The sequence below is a fragment of the Neolamprologus brichardi genome, chromosome 3 (assembly GCF_056152115.1).
Source record: "Neolamprologus brichardi isolate AB-2024 chromosome 3, ASM5615211v1, whole genome shotgun sequence".
Taxonomy (NCBI): Eukaryota; Metazoa; Chordata; class Actinopteri; order Cichliformes; family Cichlidae; genus Neolamprologus; species Neolamprologus brichardi.
Window position 1 is genome coordinate 49,568,765 of NC_142106.1, and position 17,528 is coordinate 49,586,292.

A 17,528-nucleotide genomic window follows, 5' to 3' on the forward strand; every position below is an offset into this window, starting at 1 on the left:
GCCCTTGTGATCGGGTGGCACCGCCCACCAGGCGTCTGAAACAAAGAAGAAAAAACCCAGACCGGGCCGCCTGGCCACCCTTTGTGCGGGTGTCCGCTCCCCAGGCTCCGAAAGCCTTGCCAGCCCTTGTGATCAGGTGGCACCGCCCACCAGGCGTCTGAAACAAAAAAGAAAAAACCCAGACCGGGCCGCCTGGCCACCCTTTGTGCGGGTGTCCGGTCCCCAGGCTCCGAAAGCCTTGCCAGCCCTTGTGATCGGGTGGCACCGCCCACCAGGCGTCTGAAACAAAAAAGAAAAAACCCAGACCGGGCCGCCTGGCCACCCTTTGTGCGGGTGTCCGCTCCCCAGGCTCCGAAAGCCTTGCCAGCCCTTGTGATCGGGTGGCACCGCCCACCAGGCGTCTGAAAGAAAGAAGAAAAAACCCGGAACGGGCCGCCTGGCCACCCTTTGTGCGGGTGTCCGGCCCCCAGGCTCCGAAAGCCTTGCCAGCCCTTGTGATCGGGCGGCACCGCCCACCAGGCGTCTGAAAGAAAGAAGAAAAAACCCGCACCGGGCCGCCTGGCCACCCTTTGTGCGGGTGTCCGCTCCCAAGGCTCCGAAAGCCTTGCCAGCCCTTGTGATCGGGTGGCACCGCCCACCAGGCGTCTGAAAGAAAGAAGAAAAAACCCGCACCGGGCCGCCTGGCCACCCTTTGTGCGGGTGTCCGCTCCCCAGGCTCCGAAATCCTTGCCAGCCCTTGTGATCGGGTGGCACCGCCCACCAGGCGTCTGAAAGAAAGAAGAAAAAACCCGGAACGGGCCGCCTGGCCACCCTTTGTGCGGGTGTCCGGCCCCCAGGCTCCGAAAGCCTTGCCAGCCCTTGTGATCGGGCGGCACCGCCCACCAGGCGTGTGAAAGAAGGAAGAAAAAACCCGGACCGGGCCGCCTGGCCACCCTTTGTGCGGGTGTCTGCTCCCCAGGCTCCGAAAGCCTTGCCAGCCCTTGTGATCGGGTGGCACCGCCCACCAGGCGTGTGAAAGAAAGAAGAAAAAACCCGGACCGGGCCGCCTGGCCACCCTTTGTGCGGGTGTCCGCTCCCCAGGCTCCGAAAGCCTTGCCAGCCCTAGTGATCGGGTGGCACCGCCCACCAGGCGTCTGAAACAAAGAAGAAAAAACCCGGACCGGGCCGCCTGGCCACCCTTTGTGCGGGTGTCCGCTCCCCAGGCTCCGAAAGCCTTGCCAGCCCTTGTGATCGGGTGGCACCGCCCACCAGGCGTCTGAAACAAAGAAGAGAAAACCCGGACCGGGCCGCCTGGCCACCCTTTGTGCGGGTGTCTGGCCCCCAGGCTCCGAAAGCCTTGCCAGCCCTTGTGATCGGGCGGCACCGCCCAACAGGCGTGTGAAAGAAAGAAGAAAAAACCCGGACCGGGCCGCCTGGCCACCCTTTGTGCGGGTGTCCACTCCCCAGGCTCCGAAATCCTTGCCAGCCCTTGTGATTGGGTGGCACCGCCCACCAGGCGTCTGAAAGAAAGAAGAAAAAACCCGGAACGGGCCGCCTGGCCACCCTTTGTGCGGGTGTCCGGCCCCCAGGCTCCGAAAGCCTTGCCAGCCCTTGTGATCGGGCGGCACCGCCCATCAGGCGTGTGAAAGAAAGAAGAAAAAACCCGGACCGGGCCGCCTGGCCACCCTTTGTGCGGGTGTCCGCTCCCCAGGCTCCGAAAGCCTTGCCAGCCCTTGTGATCGGGTGGCACCGCCCACCAGGCGTGTGAAAGAAAGAAGAAAAAACCCGGACCGGGCCGCCTGGCCACCCTTTGTGCGGGTGTCCGCTCCCCAGGCTCCGAAAGCCTTGCCAGCCCTAGTGATCGGGTGGCACCGCCCACCAGGCGTCTGAAACAAAGAAGAAAAAACCCGGACCGGGCCGCCTGGCCACCCTTTGTGCGGGTGTCCGCTCCCCAGGCTCCGAAAGCCTTGCCAGCCCTTGTGATCGGGTGGCACCGCCCACCAGGCGTCTGAAACAAAGAAGAGAAAACCCGGACCGGGCCGCCTGGCCACCCTTTGTGCGGGTGTCTAGCCCCCAGGCTCCGAAAGCCTTGCCAGCCCTTGTGATCGGGCGGCACCGCCCAACAGGCGTGTGAAAGAAAGAAGAAAAAACCCGGACCGGGCCGCCTGGCCACCCTTTGTGCGGGTGTCCGCTCCCCAGGCTCCGAAAGCCTTGCCAGCCCTTGTGATCGGGTGGCACCGCCCACCAGGCGTGTGAAAGAAAGAAGAAAAAACCCGGACCGGGCCGCCTGGCCACCCTTTGTGCGGGTGTCCGCTCCCCAGGCTCCGAAAGCCTTGCCAGCCCTTGTGATCGGGTGGCACCGCCCACCAGGCGTCTGAAACAAAGAAGAAAAAACCCAGACCGGGCCGCCTGGCCACCCTTTGTGCGGGTGTCCGCTCCACAGGCTCCGAAAGCCTTGCCAGCCCTTGTGATCGGGTGGCACCGCCCACCAGGCGTCTGAAACAAAGAAGAAAAAACCCGGACCGGGCCGCCTGGCCACCCTTTGTGCGGGTGTCCGCTCCCCAGGCTCCGAAAGCCTTGCCAGCCCTTGTGATCGGGTGGCACCGCCCACCAGGCGTGTGAAAGAAAGAAGAAAAAACCCGGACAGGGCCTCCTGGCCACCCTTTATACAGGTGTCCGCTCCCCAGGCTCCGAAAGCCTTGCCAGCCCTTGTGATGGGGTGGCACTGTTTCCGTTAATGAACAACATAAGAAGGAAAAAAAAAGTGGAATCTGTAATTGGAATCTTTAAACAGCTTCTCAGAAAAGGATCCAGATGTTTCAAAATACTTCTCTGGCGAATGTTTCAATTCTGCAAGCATAATTGCTGCAATTAATGGACTACAAGTCGTCACTTTTCACCCCTATTTATGGATTTAAGGATCAAAGGATCAAACTGGTGGTAAGATTCTAAATATATGTGATGTCATTATCCCGTAATGACATCACATATATAGGTTGTCACATTTATCAGTAAAGTTTCAATCCCTGTAAATTTTCAATACTCTGCCCAGGCTGCTCTACCTTAGAAGAAGAAGAATGTTGACCTACAGTACCTTGAAAAACTTTCACACATTTTGTCACTTTACAACAACAAACGTAAAAGGAATTTTTCTTAGATCTTCTGTGACAGACCAACACAAGTTACCACATTACTGTAAAGTGGTATGAAAATTATACATGTCAAAGGAGCTTGCAAAGAAAAGCATCTGGACTTCTTTAAGTTACTTGAAGATGTTTCACCTCTCATCCGAGTAGCTTCTTCAGTTCTAAGGTCAAATGGTGGGGAGTCCCAGATTTAAACCTAGTGGGAGTATCCCCCCACAGAGGGACAAAAGGACCCCCTGATGATGCTCTAATTGCCTGAGCCAAGTCTGGGAAATCTGGGACTCCCCACCATTTGACCTTAGAACTGAAGAAGCTTCTCGGATGAGAGGTGAAACATCTTCAAGTAACTTAAAGAAGTCCAGACGCTTTTCTCTGCAAGCTCCTTTGACTACGATGACCTGGATGACTGAGAACCTTCACAGACAAAATGATATATGGTTTTCAGAATATCAAGCAAATAAAATCTGAAAAGTGTCACGTTGATTAGCATTCAGTTCCCTGTACTCTGATACCCCTAAACAAAATCCAGTGATATCAATTGCCTTTAGAAGTCAACCAAATTAGACAAGTTTACCTGTGTGTAATTTAGTCTCATTATAAATACAACTGCTCTGTGACGGCCTCAGTAGTTTGTTAAAGAACATTAATGAACAAACAGCTTCATGAAAACCAAGGAACTCACCAGGCAGGTCAGTGATAAAGTTGTAGATAAGTTTAAAGCAGGGATAGGTTATAAAAAAATATCCTGAGCTTTGAACATCTCAAGGAGCACTGTTCAATCCATCATCCAAAAATAGAAAAGGTTTCCTACAACTGCAAACCTACCAAGATATGACCTAAACCTCCACCTAAACTGACAGACTGAGCAAGAAGAGCACTGGTCAGAGAAGCTTCCAAGAGGCACATGGTCAGTCTGGAGGAGCTGCAGAATTCCACAGCTCAGGTGGGAGAATCTGTCCACAGGACAACTGTAAGTTGTGTACTCCACAAATCTGGCTTACATGGAAGAGTGGCAAGAAGAAAGCCAATGTTGACCGAAAGTCATAAAAAGTTCCATCTGCAGTTTGCCAGGAACCATGTAGGGGACACAGCAAACATGTGGAAGAAGGTACTCTGATCAGACGAGACCAAAGTTAAACTTTTTGGCCTATATGAAAAGCGCTACATGTGGCAGAAAAATAACACTGCTCATCACCCTGAATGTACCATCCCCACTGTGAAACATGGTGGTGGCAACATCATGCTGTGGGGATGTTTTCCTTCTACAGGGACAGAGAAACTGGTCAGAGATGATGGGAAGATGGATGGAGCTAAATAGATGGGAATTCTGGAAGAAAACCTGTTGGAGGCTGCAAAGGACTTGAGCTTGGGATGTAGATTTACCTTCCAGGAAGACAATGACCCTAAATATACAGTTAGAGCTTCAATGGAATGCTTTAGATCAAAGAATATCCATGTGTTAGAAGGGTCAGTCAAAGTTCAGACCTAAATCCCATTAAGCATCTGCGGCAAGAGTTGAACATTGCTGTTCAGACACGCTTTCTGTCCAATCTGTCTGAGCTTGAGCTGTTTTACAATGAAGAATGGGCAAATATTTCAGTCTCTAGATGTGCAAAGCTGGTAGAGACATACTCCAAAAGACTTGCAGGTGTAACTGTAGCAAAAGGTGGCTCTATGAAGAGCAGGGGTTTGAATAGAAATGCATGCCACACTTTTCCAAATTTATTTGCTTAGAATTTTGACAACCATGTATTATTTTCATACCACTTCACAATTATGTGCTACTTTGTGTTAATCTATCATAGAAAAGGTCAATAAAAAACACATTTTGTTTGTGGTTGTAAGGTGACAAAATGTGTAAAAGTTCAAGAACTATGAATAATTTTTCAAGGCACCGTAACTTCAAATCACCACACAAGCACACATCAGTTCACATGCATGTACACATATGCAGTTAAAGCATATGTGTACATGCAACTTCAAAAGTTAAAGTAGAGAAAGACTGCAAACCTCAATATGGAATGAGTGATAATGTCAGCACCATTCCATGATTTAGAAATATTTGTTTCACTTTAAATCTGTTTTTTTTTTCTTAATTGCAAAAACTGTAAAATTTGAATTATCTTTTGTGTCACTTCAGTGTTCCTTCACTTCAATGACTCCCTCTTGTATCTTTGCTACACATTGGATATAATTTTTCTTACCACGATGATGCATGATCTTTACTCTCAAATCATTTTAATGGCTTCTGAGGAAGTTGCCCCTCTGCTCCAAATTATTGTTTAATAGGCAATTTGTTCTTTACTCTAGTTTGTTCCTTGATTGTAAAATCTGGTATTTTTGCAAATTTGGCTCAGGGGGACCTGAAAGCCAGGAGACAATTTATTGTATTGGCCACAAACAAACAAATAATAATAAAGATTTCTATCAGAGCAAAAATCTCTCTCTCTCTCTCTTTCTCTCTCTATTTGCTCCTAACCAAGTCCTAACCTAGCAGTCATATATAGCCTTTAATTAATCCTGCATTTTTTGTCAAAGATATTTGTCACCATGAAATTAATAGCTTAAAACAGCAACATATGAACAGATTCACTGAGTAATCAGAAAAGTTTAGCATGAATCTGGACATTAGATTTAAGCTTGAAGTTTTAACCTTATCAAATATCACTTGGTAGAAGCTCCTTACCGTTTGAAGAAGTCTCTTCTCAATCTGCTGTCCTCTTTTGCTTGGATCTTTTTTTTTCCATCTGAGACTGACGTTATTCCATGTTAATTATTTTTTCTCCGTGAAAAACACAGCAACTCATCTTATCCCGGGGTGCCAGGGCGTCGAGCTCCGGATCTCAGCAGAAAAGTGCCAATAAAAGTTGCAGGCTGATCCAGGTATCAGTTTGACATAGGTTCTCCTCCGTGACGTCACAGTTGGAACACTGTTACGCCTCTGCGTAGCCATGGTTACAGGGGACGCTTTGGAGCTCTGCAGCTCAGCAGCTAAAGATTTCAGGTTAAACTCTAAAACCAAATAAAATCAATATACTGTATATGTGTATAGTTACCCCTTAAGCGTTCGTTTTCTGGAAGAGGCTGTAAAACGGACAGTTAAAATGTGACCGATGGTTCTCAGAGGTAGCTCACGTGAGCCAGCAGTGACATCTGTACGTGCAGTAGCCTTAAAATACTGATTATTTATTCTCCTGCTAGTTAAGAATTTGTGTTTTATACGTACATTGTTTCTTTCTATATGTTATCGTTTGGTTATGTTATGATGTGTGGTTAATGATGATTATTAGTGTGCTAATCGTGAATAAGCTAGTAAGCTTGAAAATTAGCAGCCATGTTAAGCGGATTTCGGTGATCAAGTTCGTGTGTTACTGTTTGGAATATGAACCCATATGGCTTGCACTACTTTCAAGATGTAAGCTAAAGGGGTGTGTTTTAAAAAAGGTGCAAGAATGACCTAACTCAGTGAGCGATATGTGTTCATTGTACAGTAAGTTGTAATTTATGTTGTGCATTTGAACTAGCAGACTGCAGACTTGTTTAGGGGCTATGAGCACACATGGGCTGTGACCCAATCCAGCGACCGCACGCTTTGGAGTATGCGCAGTTTGCGTACTACGTACGGCGCGTACTAGGAAGTACGAGAAGTGCGGAAATGAGAGGCTTGTGAAATGGGACGGTCTGGCCGTCGTCGCGCTGCTCAGGTTGCCTAGCAACCATGATACTAACCGCAAGAAACGTTTCATACAGCATTGTTTGACAGAAATGAAGGAGAAAAATGTTTTGTTGTTCATTCATTACTTTTTTTTTATGACATCACTTTGATTAGCTGAGGCTGAGACCACGGGACTGTAAAAACATAATTGTTGGGCTTCATTTCTGTACTGAACAGTCATTTCAAGATTAGTTAGTAAATAACAATTAGCTAATGTTGTTCATGAGACTAAAGTCATCTCACTTTGGTAATGTAAATATAATATGGCCAATATATTTATTGTCAGATTATTATGATATATTACAGCAGTGAGCTTGAACTCTGTGTCAAAGATTCAAGTTGAAGTTATTTATATTTCCTCTCACCTTAAATCTTCACTCAAAGACAAGTATCTTTGACAGTGTATATATAGATCAGGGGTCGGCAACCCTAGGCGAAGGGTTAACTGATGGCACAACCATAGCTGGACTGGCCATCGGGCATACCGGGCATTTGCGCAGTGGGCCAATGATTTTTTATTTTTTTTGTAACGTTATAAACACTGAAAGGTGGTGGATTGGCCAGATGCTGGTCAGTGTGTAAAAATAACCCAGTTGTTTGTTGGTGGCTTCCACAGACCTCCACCACATTAGCAAGTGGTGGAGGTCAGCAGGTGGATGAGAGAAAGGGGAGGCAAGTGGAGAGACCCGAGGCGGCCACCGGTCTGAGTGTCAGGTGAACTGAACTTCAGGTAAGAAGTTATGACCATGCAGTCTATGTTGGTCAGATATAAACCAAGTTTAGGTGGAGTTTTATTTTTGTTGTGCTGACTTTTTACAGTCAGTTACAGTAACTCGTACTGCGTGCTAGCTAGCATGATGGAGTTTCTATACAGCTGGGTGGGTGCTATGATACTACTGATAGTTAGTAGAGTTGCCAACCGTCCCGTAAAAAGACGGAATTGTCCTGCATTCAGAGAAAATATTACGCGTTTTGTATTGAGCTGAAAAGGAATGCAGTTTGTCCCGGACTTCAGCTAGTTCCATCCTACCTGACAAACCATCCTACCCATTGTTTCTGCGTATGCGCACAACACGAAATTAAGTGGCAAACCGTACTACCTTTGTGATTATTAACCAGAAAAATATTCTGACGGGTAAAATTAAGTGCCAAACCATCCTACCTTTGTGAATGTGACCTACAAGCATACTAACAGCTAAAATTTAGTGGCAAATCATCCTACCTTTGTTAATCTGAGCTAGAAGCATATTTTCACAGCTAAAATTCAGTGGCGAACCATGCAGCTGGAATCCACAGCTGTGCGTGTTCATGGAGCTGCCTTTTCACCTGCTGGAAATCACTACCTGACAAGTTTAACTGTCTTCAGAACATTGCAGAGGCCTTATTGACAGTATTTGGCTCTACATGTCTGTGTGAGCAGATTTTCTCTCACATGAGTGTCCTCAGGTAGCCGTCTGAATGCTGGACACTGGAAGACCTGTGTCTCTGAGTGGGAGACCAGAGATCACATTAACATGTGTGTCTCTGTATTAACAAATATGCCATATTGGCCCAGTTTATTTTTCTTATCATTGTTGTGAGGAGGCCATAGATAGCATTTGCATTTTCTGTTGTACAGTTCATTTGTTGTTATGGATAAAAAGTGCCTTTTTTTTTGTTTCAGAATAGCTGATAACTATTCGCTGATAGCTGCCAACATCTGCAAACAAATATAATTCTATAAAGTGGTTCTATATAGTGTGTAACTGTTCATATAGAGCGTTATTAAATTTATTGCTAATGCAATCATATGACACATTGACTTCTGAGGAAATTTTAGATGGCACTCGTCATCAGAAAGGTTGCCGACCCCTGATATAGATGTATCATATATAAGAGACAAATATTGTTCGTTTAATTTGTTGGCATTATCACATTTGGCTCAATGCTTACATATATGTGTAAAAACAAAATGTACGAGCTGTGATAACTGTGTCTGATAACATGAAGAGTAGACTGATATATGAAATATTCCTTTATTGGGTGAGAAAATCAGACCATGTCATAACTGCTTTAAGTCATACAGAGTAGATATCAGAGCCTTAAACAGGCTGACTTCTGCTAAATGGGTCAAACTGGGCAGAAAGTAAACAAACACATAACATCCTTATAGAATATGATGTAACACTATAGATCAGCTTACCTCAGAATATATAAAGCATATAAACAATTACATCAATATGATGCAACAAACACAGCAGTGCTACTAATCCAAAATACTCAAAGCTTCATAGAACTGAAACAAAAATTTATTTTTAGCTTCATTCTGCTGCTGATACATACTTTAGGTTTCTGAACATTAAACTTGTTGCTGCCTTTCATAGTGTGTAACTTGAAGGCCCTGAGTACTTTCTCCCACACTGAAAATGCTGGAATGATCAAATTATTTGAACATTACCTAATAAGACTGATTCAGGACAGACAATTAGTTATTCTAAACTTTTCTAGCAGTCCTTCACAAACAGGGAACAGTCTGTCTATTCTCTCCATCTGTCAGCTGCTGCTGGCTCTTCCTCCTCCTCTTCCTCAGACACTGCTGAGTTTGTCCTGGTGGATCATCAGGGGTGCAAAGCCTCACAGATTATGTTCCACAGTGGGTCCCTCAGTCTGTCCTCACTCTGGACACTTGCAGTTGTCACACATGGAAATCAAATGTGTGATAAGCTGCAGGATTCAAACACAAGTGTAACTTATAAATACATGTTCATACTTTTATTCCACAATCAGAGAGAAAGAAACAGAGAGAGAGTGCAGGACAGACAGACAGGTGACAGTCTCAGGTGTATACACTGCTACAAAACAGCACAAAAGAAGGAGGATTTAGTGTTTGTGTTATTACGAGTGCTGAACAAGAAGAGTTCCCAGATGGTACAGTGGACACATGTGTGACTGCTGTGATTAAAGCATCTTTCTTTCAGCTTAACGAATGAACCGTCAGCTCGTTCAAACACACGTTAAAGTCCGTTTGGCTCAACACCACCGAACAGAGGCAGCAATATAACATAGCTAACATTAACAGTGCAGTGAATCCTGCTTGTGCCGTGATATTCAGGACTGCAAACCGAGCAGCATTCACTAACTTTCAGCTTGTTGTGTTTGTGGATATAAGACTGACTTTAATTATCCATAAAATCATCACATTCTCTGTAAGATTAAGGTCGACTATTGAATGGCGTATATTTAAAAGTAAAGGCTTTAAAACCAAGTTAGTTGGACACATCACTAATGTCACATAACTCTGCTGACATGTGGCCAACAGTCATGTTTTAATGTTCTTCATTATTAAACATTCGCACATAAATAAGTGACATCATATTCAGTAAACTTACCTCTGAAAGTTTACTCTTCGGCTGCGCCGCCTCTGCCCTCTGCCGTATTTTTCGGCAAAATTATCCACACCCACCACTGCGCTATGAATTGTGGGATATATGGGACCACGAAGTGTACAGCGGACCACACTTCAAATTTGGGAAAATCGACGGCGCATTTGGAGTACACTTCAAATTGAGACAGCCGTCGTCACGTCGCTGTGACGTAATATGTTTCACAATGCGTACTCAGGAGCGTGCGGTCGCTGGATTGGGACACAGCCAAGGTCTGTAGCTTTGTCAGAGGAAGCTTGTGTGAGCCAGCAGTGATATCTGTACACGCAGTACCTTTAAAATACTCATGTGTCATTCTCCTGCTAGCAGTGGAGGAGACTTCTGCTGAGGAAGAGGCCCTGCTGTCCTGCCGTCTTACTGGTGCCATTGAGGGATCAGCGGCTGCTATATATTCTTCTCAACCTCGAGTATTTGGACTGAAGGACTCACAGACACGTTTTATATTTAGCTCTATACATTTTAAAAAGATTTTTAAAAAATATTTTCTTATTCACAAAGGCTGTATGGAGACATTTTGGTTATTGCCACAGACGCTTTCTCTTACTACGGATGGAGGATGTTGCGGTTTTACAACCCATGGACTGAGAAAGGACTCAATAAGTAATATGTTCACATATTCCAGTGTTAAACACAAGTGAGTCTCAATTGAGTGAAGTGTTGGTAACTGATGCCAATATTTTTCTTCATTCTCCCTGTTTAAATCCCATTCATATAAGGGACCCTAATTTTATCCTGCTACAAACATATTCACCCAGTGTTATTTAAGTTTCCTGTAAACTACACATGTAAAGCGGATGTGAGAGAGGCTGTGATGAAGTCCTGGAGTTTTTAACGATGTACATGCTCCAGTCCAGAAATTTGTATTATATGTTGGACACAGGTGGTAAAGTGCTGTCACACCCTGAATAAATTGTCCTCTGTTCTTTGGTAAGCTGACATATTTGTTACATAATCATATGGTTTATCAGAGGGAAAGTGCGAGTTTTAGAATACTGGAGCCTAAGGTTAGGTGCAGTAATATTCAACCGTAATATTAGCTTTTAACTAGGTCTTGTCAGTTAGCTGGTGTTGTGTCAAAAAGTCATATCTGCCATAAACTAATTTTCGGTAGTTGTCAAAAACCAGTTGATCATATTTAACCCTCCTGTTATGTTGGTTTCCAGGAACACCAATTATGCTTCTGGGTTAATTTGACCCGGGGCAAATTTACTCATCCAAAAGTGTCAGAAACACTGGCATTGATTATTTTACAATTTTCTTTTATAATTTAGATTTTTTTCGTTTTCTGTAGTGATGCAGATGACATGTGACATCTCTTCTGTTCTGGGTCAATCTGACCCGCAACATAACAGGAGGGATAAACTGCTATAGACAACTTTTTGGTCTATAATATGCGAAACATGTCACATGTATCCCTCATGAGTAATATTGAGTCATCTTGTGCCACAAACAACATTCCTGTCACAAGGTAGAAGCTGCAATCACTTTTTGGCAGTGATTTTTACTTTGTATTTATTCATTTGACATTAAAATTACTTTTTTAAAGAGTAATCTGGCCAAGAGGACAGCAGAAATTGCAACAAATATAATAATAGTTCTCTAAACATATTTTAAGTGTCCCAATAGGACTGGGTTGGTTTTAATATAGTTACAATAACACAGAGTTATAAATATACTTGAAAAAATGGGTCGTTATTAAACTTGATATATACCCTTTTGTAAATCATGTTCACTAAAGTCTATTTCCCAATATAAGTAAAGACATTGGAAATCAGTTTTTGTCAGACGATCACTTTTTGGCATAACACCGGAGGTAAAACAGGTATGATCCTTCATATCTGGAGTGTGAAGGTGCAGACATAAATTCAGATATCTCTGGGATGTTTAAGAGTTTAGAATTTCTCTGGTTCATTAGCTTTATTCAGATAATTCAGTAATCACTCAAGATTAGTTCACTAGTACTCCTGAATTCAAAGAAATAGTCAGGGTATTCGGCGCTGTGCTTTCCCACAGGTGAACCCAGGTGAAATGAAAGAAGTATTGGATGCCCTCCTCCTCTGGCACAATGATAACTCACAAAAGCTCCTTGGAGTAAGGAGATCAGGTTCAGAAGTGGTTCTTTCTAAGAACGTATATCTGTATTTATAAATGACATACTAAGGATGAGTAATGCTTAAATAATGAGGAAATTAAGCAGTGACCAATGACACATTTAACAATGTGTCATTTTTATCCACTATTCTATGTTTATTTATGAGTACAAGATCCTTTTTTTCTATCAAATAACCTAAAAAATGACTGACTGCACCTTTAAAAATACTAACTTAAATAAACCAAGATAACCCAGCAGTCCATAGGAAATAATGTGTGCACTATGTCACTAAATTTATTGTCACTGCAAATGTAAAAGTAAACATAAATGAACCACAGAGGAAATGACATGACTTTGAGGACAGATGTGATCAGGTGGAAAATGCAGAAAGCTGACTGATGTCGATCTGTGGCTGCATTCAATGTTGGCCTGTCCTGTATTAGGCATTCAGGATTTTCTTTTATGGCCATTTAGCTCTTATGGCATGAACTTGCTCAGTGCATTATTATTGGCTTTTCTACAGTCTGATATTTGTTTACAGTGCATCAAATTTGGCACATGCTGACTGCATTCTAATTGTAACCAGAACAGGAGGCGAGAGCAGAGAACAAGAGTGCAGCAGTTTAGTGAAAGGAACAGGAAAGGTGAAGAAGAGGTGAGCATCCAAAAGACGAGCAAGAGGACAGTTTCAAAGGAGACATCACGGCACAATAAAAGCACAAGCTGTAAGAGCAGAGATTCATTCATATTTTTACTATTTTTTTCTTTAGGTTTTACTCCCGCTGCTTACAATAAATCAAATATATAGTACAAACAAGAAAAACTCAAATTGCATTGTTGTTCAGTATAATTCTGTGACTTCAACCTTTAGCTAACGTATAATGTTTGACATTTTATATAAATGTGACTATAAAATATAGTCAATAATATTAAAAAGGTGCTGTTACTGAGTGAAACTTCCAAAGATTTCAGGTCTGGATTTAGCCCCAGTGTTTTAAGATCCTAGCAGCGCTCGTATTTATGGCCACATTTTTAAAAGAGACGAGCTTTCTGGGTGCTGACTCAGAGGGACCACTTTAGTTCATTGAAACTTTAATGCCAGTTTAAGACAATAAACTGGACACGTTTCGAATCAAATTGATAATAACAGAGCTATGCTGGACATAAGCAACTGTGTTAGTGTGACGCCCTGCATATTTGAAGGATTGCAATAAACTTCTGTTCTTACTGAATCTGTAACATTGCCTTGATCTGCCTACATCATTTTTTAAATAGTTTATGTTGTTAAATGAGTTTTGTGTCACTGTGCACAGAGAAAAACTCACCTGATGTAGTGGTAATGCGTTATTCACCACTAGATGGAGACAACCCGGCACAGGTATTTTCTCTACACACTAAATTTCACACTGAAAAGCATTGGTGGGAATTTTTGTTTACATAGTAAGTAAAAGAAAAAATGTCTTGAGGTCTTTCCAGTGTTTTCAAAATTGTGTTTTTCAGATACACGTCAAAATTTCAAAAAACACACACACAAAACAACAAAATATGTCAAATTACATGCACGTCTCATTCATTTTTTGAGAATTTCACCACTTTTCGATTTCATGGAAAATAACTTATGTTATTCATGACATGATATCATTTAAAATAACTTTGTCAGGCTAGTGATTAGCTGCCACATAAGTATAAATCTAAATCATGCAAGTGTAATATAGAAAAAAACCACAAACAGTTGTGCTGTTTGTTCATAATAAATGAGTAGGGGTGTATAGTCAGTAAAAGCCACCAAGGCTCTGCCGAGCTCCAAAACCACCTCTGCCACAGACAGAAGCATCAAAAATGTGCGCTGGGAGCTTCATGGCATGATTTCTACAGCCACACAAATCTATATGTATGTGGCCAAGAACCTTAGTCCATGTAGGGCATCTTAACACAGTTTACTTGTGTCAGTTAGGTCAGCTAGTGGGATGGCAGAGAGGGCAGCCTTTACATTATTTTATTGTAGAGTGACAGGAACTGCCTATGAGCTTCTAATCAGGCAGAAATATTGACAGAAGGAAATATTTCAAAATAATAAAAAAAAATAAAAAATTTAAATTTCAAAGGAAATACATTGATGAAAATCAAAGAAGAGAAAATGTATGTGATGTTCCATTTTCCTGAGAACTGATTGGCTGTGATGACTCCTTCAAGTACTACATGCTACTTTGTCCTGCTAGTTAAGCCTGCTGTCTGTTCTCAGGCCTCCTCCTGTTTCACTGGCATAAATCCATCACCAGAGGGCTCCACTGACCTGCCTGTTGACATCAGAGCAAACCCCTGTGTCATGTGACCTGGCTGGAGTTGCAAAGCTGGACTCAGACCTGGCCCAGGCAAGTTCAAAGACAGTTGTGGTAGAGAGAGCAGGGAGTATAGTAGAGCACTGGAAGGATGAGGTGGAAACAGGAAGCGTGTAGATTCAGTGGATTTGGAATCCTCCATCTGTCTCCATGCTCTCTTTACTGGCCTTCTAAAAATCACTTCTAAAAACTTCTCCTGTAGCTGTGTAGCTGCTTTTGTTTAAATGTTTAGGATAGCATTTAGAATTCAACTTTACTGTCATTACACATGTCTAAATACAGGGTAACAAAATACAGTTTGCATCTTATCAGTAAGTGCAATAAGAGCAAATATACAGATGTACTACATATATACAGATGTATCGGTATGAGGTAAACAGATCTACAGAGTGCTATGAATATATCTACAGCAGTGGAAGCGTAGCTCTCTGAACAGACTACAATAGTGAACAGTGTAGGGTGACAGCTGTGGGGAAGGAGCTGTTCATAAACCTGCTGATTTTAATCTGAAGGCTCCTGTAGCGCCTTCTGGAGGGGAGGAGCTGGAGGCAGGATGAGAGGAGTCCCCGAGAATGATGCGTGCTTGGCATAGACATCTCTTCTTGTGGACATCCTCAATGGCAGGAAGTGGAGTCCCTGTGATGCGTTGGGCAGCTTTCACCACCCGCTGCAGTGCCTTGCGGTCAGCAACAGAACAGTTCCCATACCACACTGTGACACAGTTGGTCAGGATGCTCTCTATCACACAGCGGTAGAAGTTAACCAGTATGTCATTAGACAGGTGGTTCTTCTTCAGTATCGTAAAGAAAAAAAGGCGCTTATGGGCCTTCTTGACCAGGCTGGAGGTGTTAGTTGACCAGGACAGATTCTCAGAGATGTGGGTCCCCTAGAACTTGAAGCTGGAGACCCATTCAACAGCTGTGCCATTTATGTAGATGGGGACATGGGTATCTGTCTTCTCCCTCCTGAAGTCCACAATGAGCTCTTTGGTTTTGCTGGTACTCAGGAGCAGGTTATTGTCAGACCACACAGCTAGGTGCTTTACCTCTTCCCTGTAGCCAGTCTCATCGTTGTCACTGATGAGACAGTCACGGTGGTGTCATCTGCAGACTTGATGATGGAGTTGGATCCATACCTAGGTCTGCAGTCATAGAGGAACGGGCTCAGCACACAGCCCTGTGAAGTGCCAGTGTTGAGTGTGATGGTGGTAGAGCAGTTATGGCCTGACCTAACATGCTGGGGTCTGTTGGTCAGAAAGTCCATGATCCAGATACAGATGGAGTTGCTGAGTCTAAGAGCCACAAGTTTGGTGATCAGCTTGGAGGGAATAACTGTACTGAATGCTGAGTTGAAGTAAACAAACAGCATTCTTACATAAGTATTGCATAAATATATGAGTACATGTTGCAAGAAACTACATTCCCAGATCACATCCAGTGTGTGCTGGAAAATTTGCAACGATTCTACAAAAATGTTCCACGTGGTGTTTTTTTTTTTCCTACTGGTGATGATCCAGTGGGGCTCCAGTCACTACAGGCTCCCTTGTGGTGCCACAAAACAGACTGCAAAACAACTTGTGCGTCCATGACTGATCCTGCTGCTTCCACTACAATTCACTTCTGTATGAATTGATCTTTTCATGACTGTTCACTTTGGACAAGCAGGAAACAGAGGTGACGCTGACTTGTGGCTTCGCAGGGCGATTCCCTTTAACAACAAGAGCATGCACACAGTTTGTTTTAGGCCACCATGAATAGCTCACATTGTAAATCACAATGAGCCAGTATATGATACTGTAGCTTCCACTCACTGTGACAGGATGGCTCGTAGGAGGTGATTACACTCTGCTTCATTGGGTTCCAGTTCAGATTAAGGGACAACACATGGAAAGACAGAAACTAGGAACAAATGTTTGAAAAATATTTACTGTTAGAAAACATTCAGTGAACAATATCGATTTTTATGTTTGGCAAACTTCAAATCTGAGTCTCCAAAAGCCAGTCAGACAATAGAGTTGGTATAAACAGAGAGAGGAGATGATGCTTTTTTTAGACAGAGGAAGGGAAATATTTAGATTCACTTAAAAGGACAATTCTCTCTCTCTCTTTTTTTTTAGCACTTTCCACTTTCGCTTTCTTGCCATTAAGCTCTAATTAGCTTTAATTTCACTTAAAATACATGAACACAGAAAAGTAAGAGTGTGATTCTGGCGAAAGATAAAAACTAAAATGTAGCATTTTGAAAGGTCCCTGCTCACTGACCCCTCTGTCTCTTTTCTTAACTGCTGCATATGTGCTGGATTATTTGGACTACATTGCATTGTACAGTTAGACTATGATTGTATCTGTGGGGCTTAAAACAATGACATTTGTTCACACACTCACAGTGGATTCATTTTCAAAGATCAAGGAGCACTTCTTTAGGGCTGGTCTGGAGACATTAACTGGCTCTGGGTGACAGAAAGCGCTGTAAGGACTGAGAAAAAACAGTATTAATTTGGTGCACATTATGGGATTTGTGTATATTATGTGTTGAGGTTTTCTCTTTGTGACTGAGGTCCTTACTGGAGCTGAGATTTGTATTGAGCATGCAGTCCAGAGTGATCAGACACATATGTGCTGTTCCACAAACGGGATGTTTTTATTGTAGTCACTGTAGCAAGTGAGATCGGTGAGAAATAAACCAGGAGAGATGGAAGGAAAAGATCAAACAACAGATCCTAAAGTCAATGATACAATCTGAATGACGAGAACGAAAGGCTAGCTGTGTGGAAGACTGAGATACTTGTCATTTCTGAAGATGAGCAGCAGAGACAGTTCACAGAGTATTTTCCCA

At 43.3% G+C, this 17,528-nt stretch overlaps 1 long non-coding RNA gene across 1 annotated transcript; it reads left to right on the forward strand.

The window, feature by feature from the left end:
* The first annotated feature begins 6,300 nt into the window (after positions 1–6,300).
* LOC148105719 (uncharacterized) lies at positions 6,301–15,183 on the forward strand. Its single transcript, XR_015718521.1, has 3 exons — positions 6,301–7,570; positions 10,569–13,732; positions 14,597–15,183. It is a non-coding gene; the product is annotated as an uncharacterized LOC148105719 (long non-coding RNA).
* Positions 15,184–17,528: the final 2,345 nt, after the last annotated feature.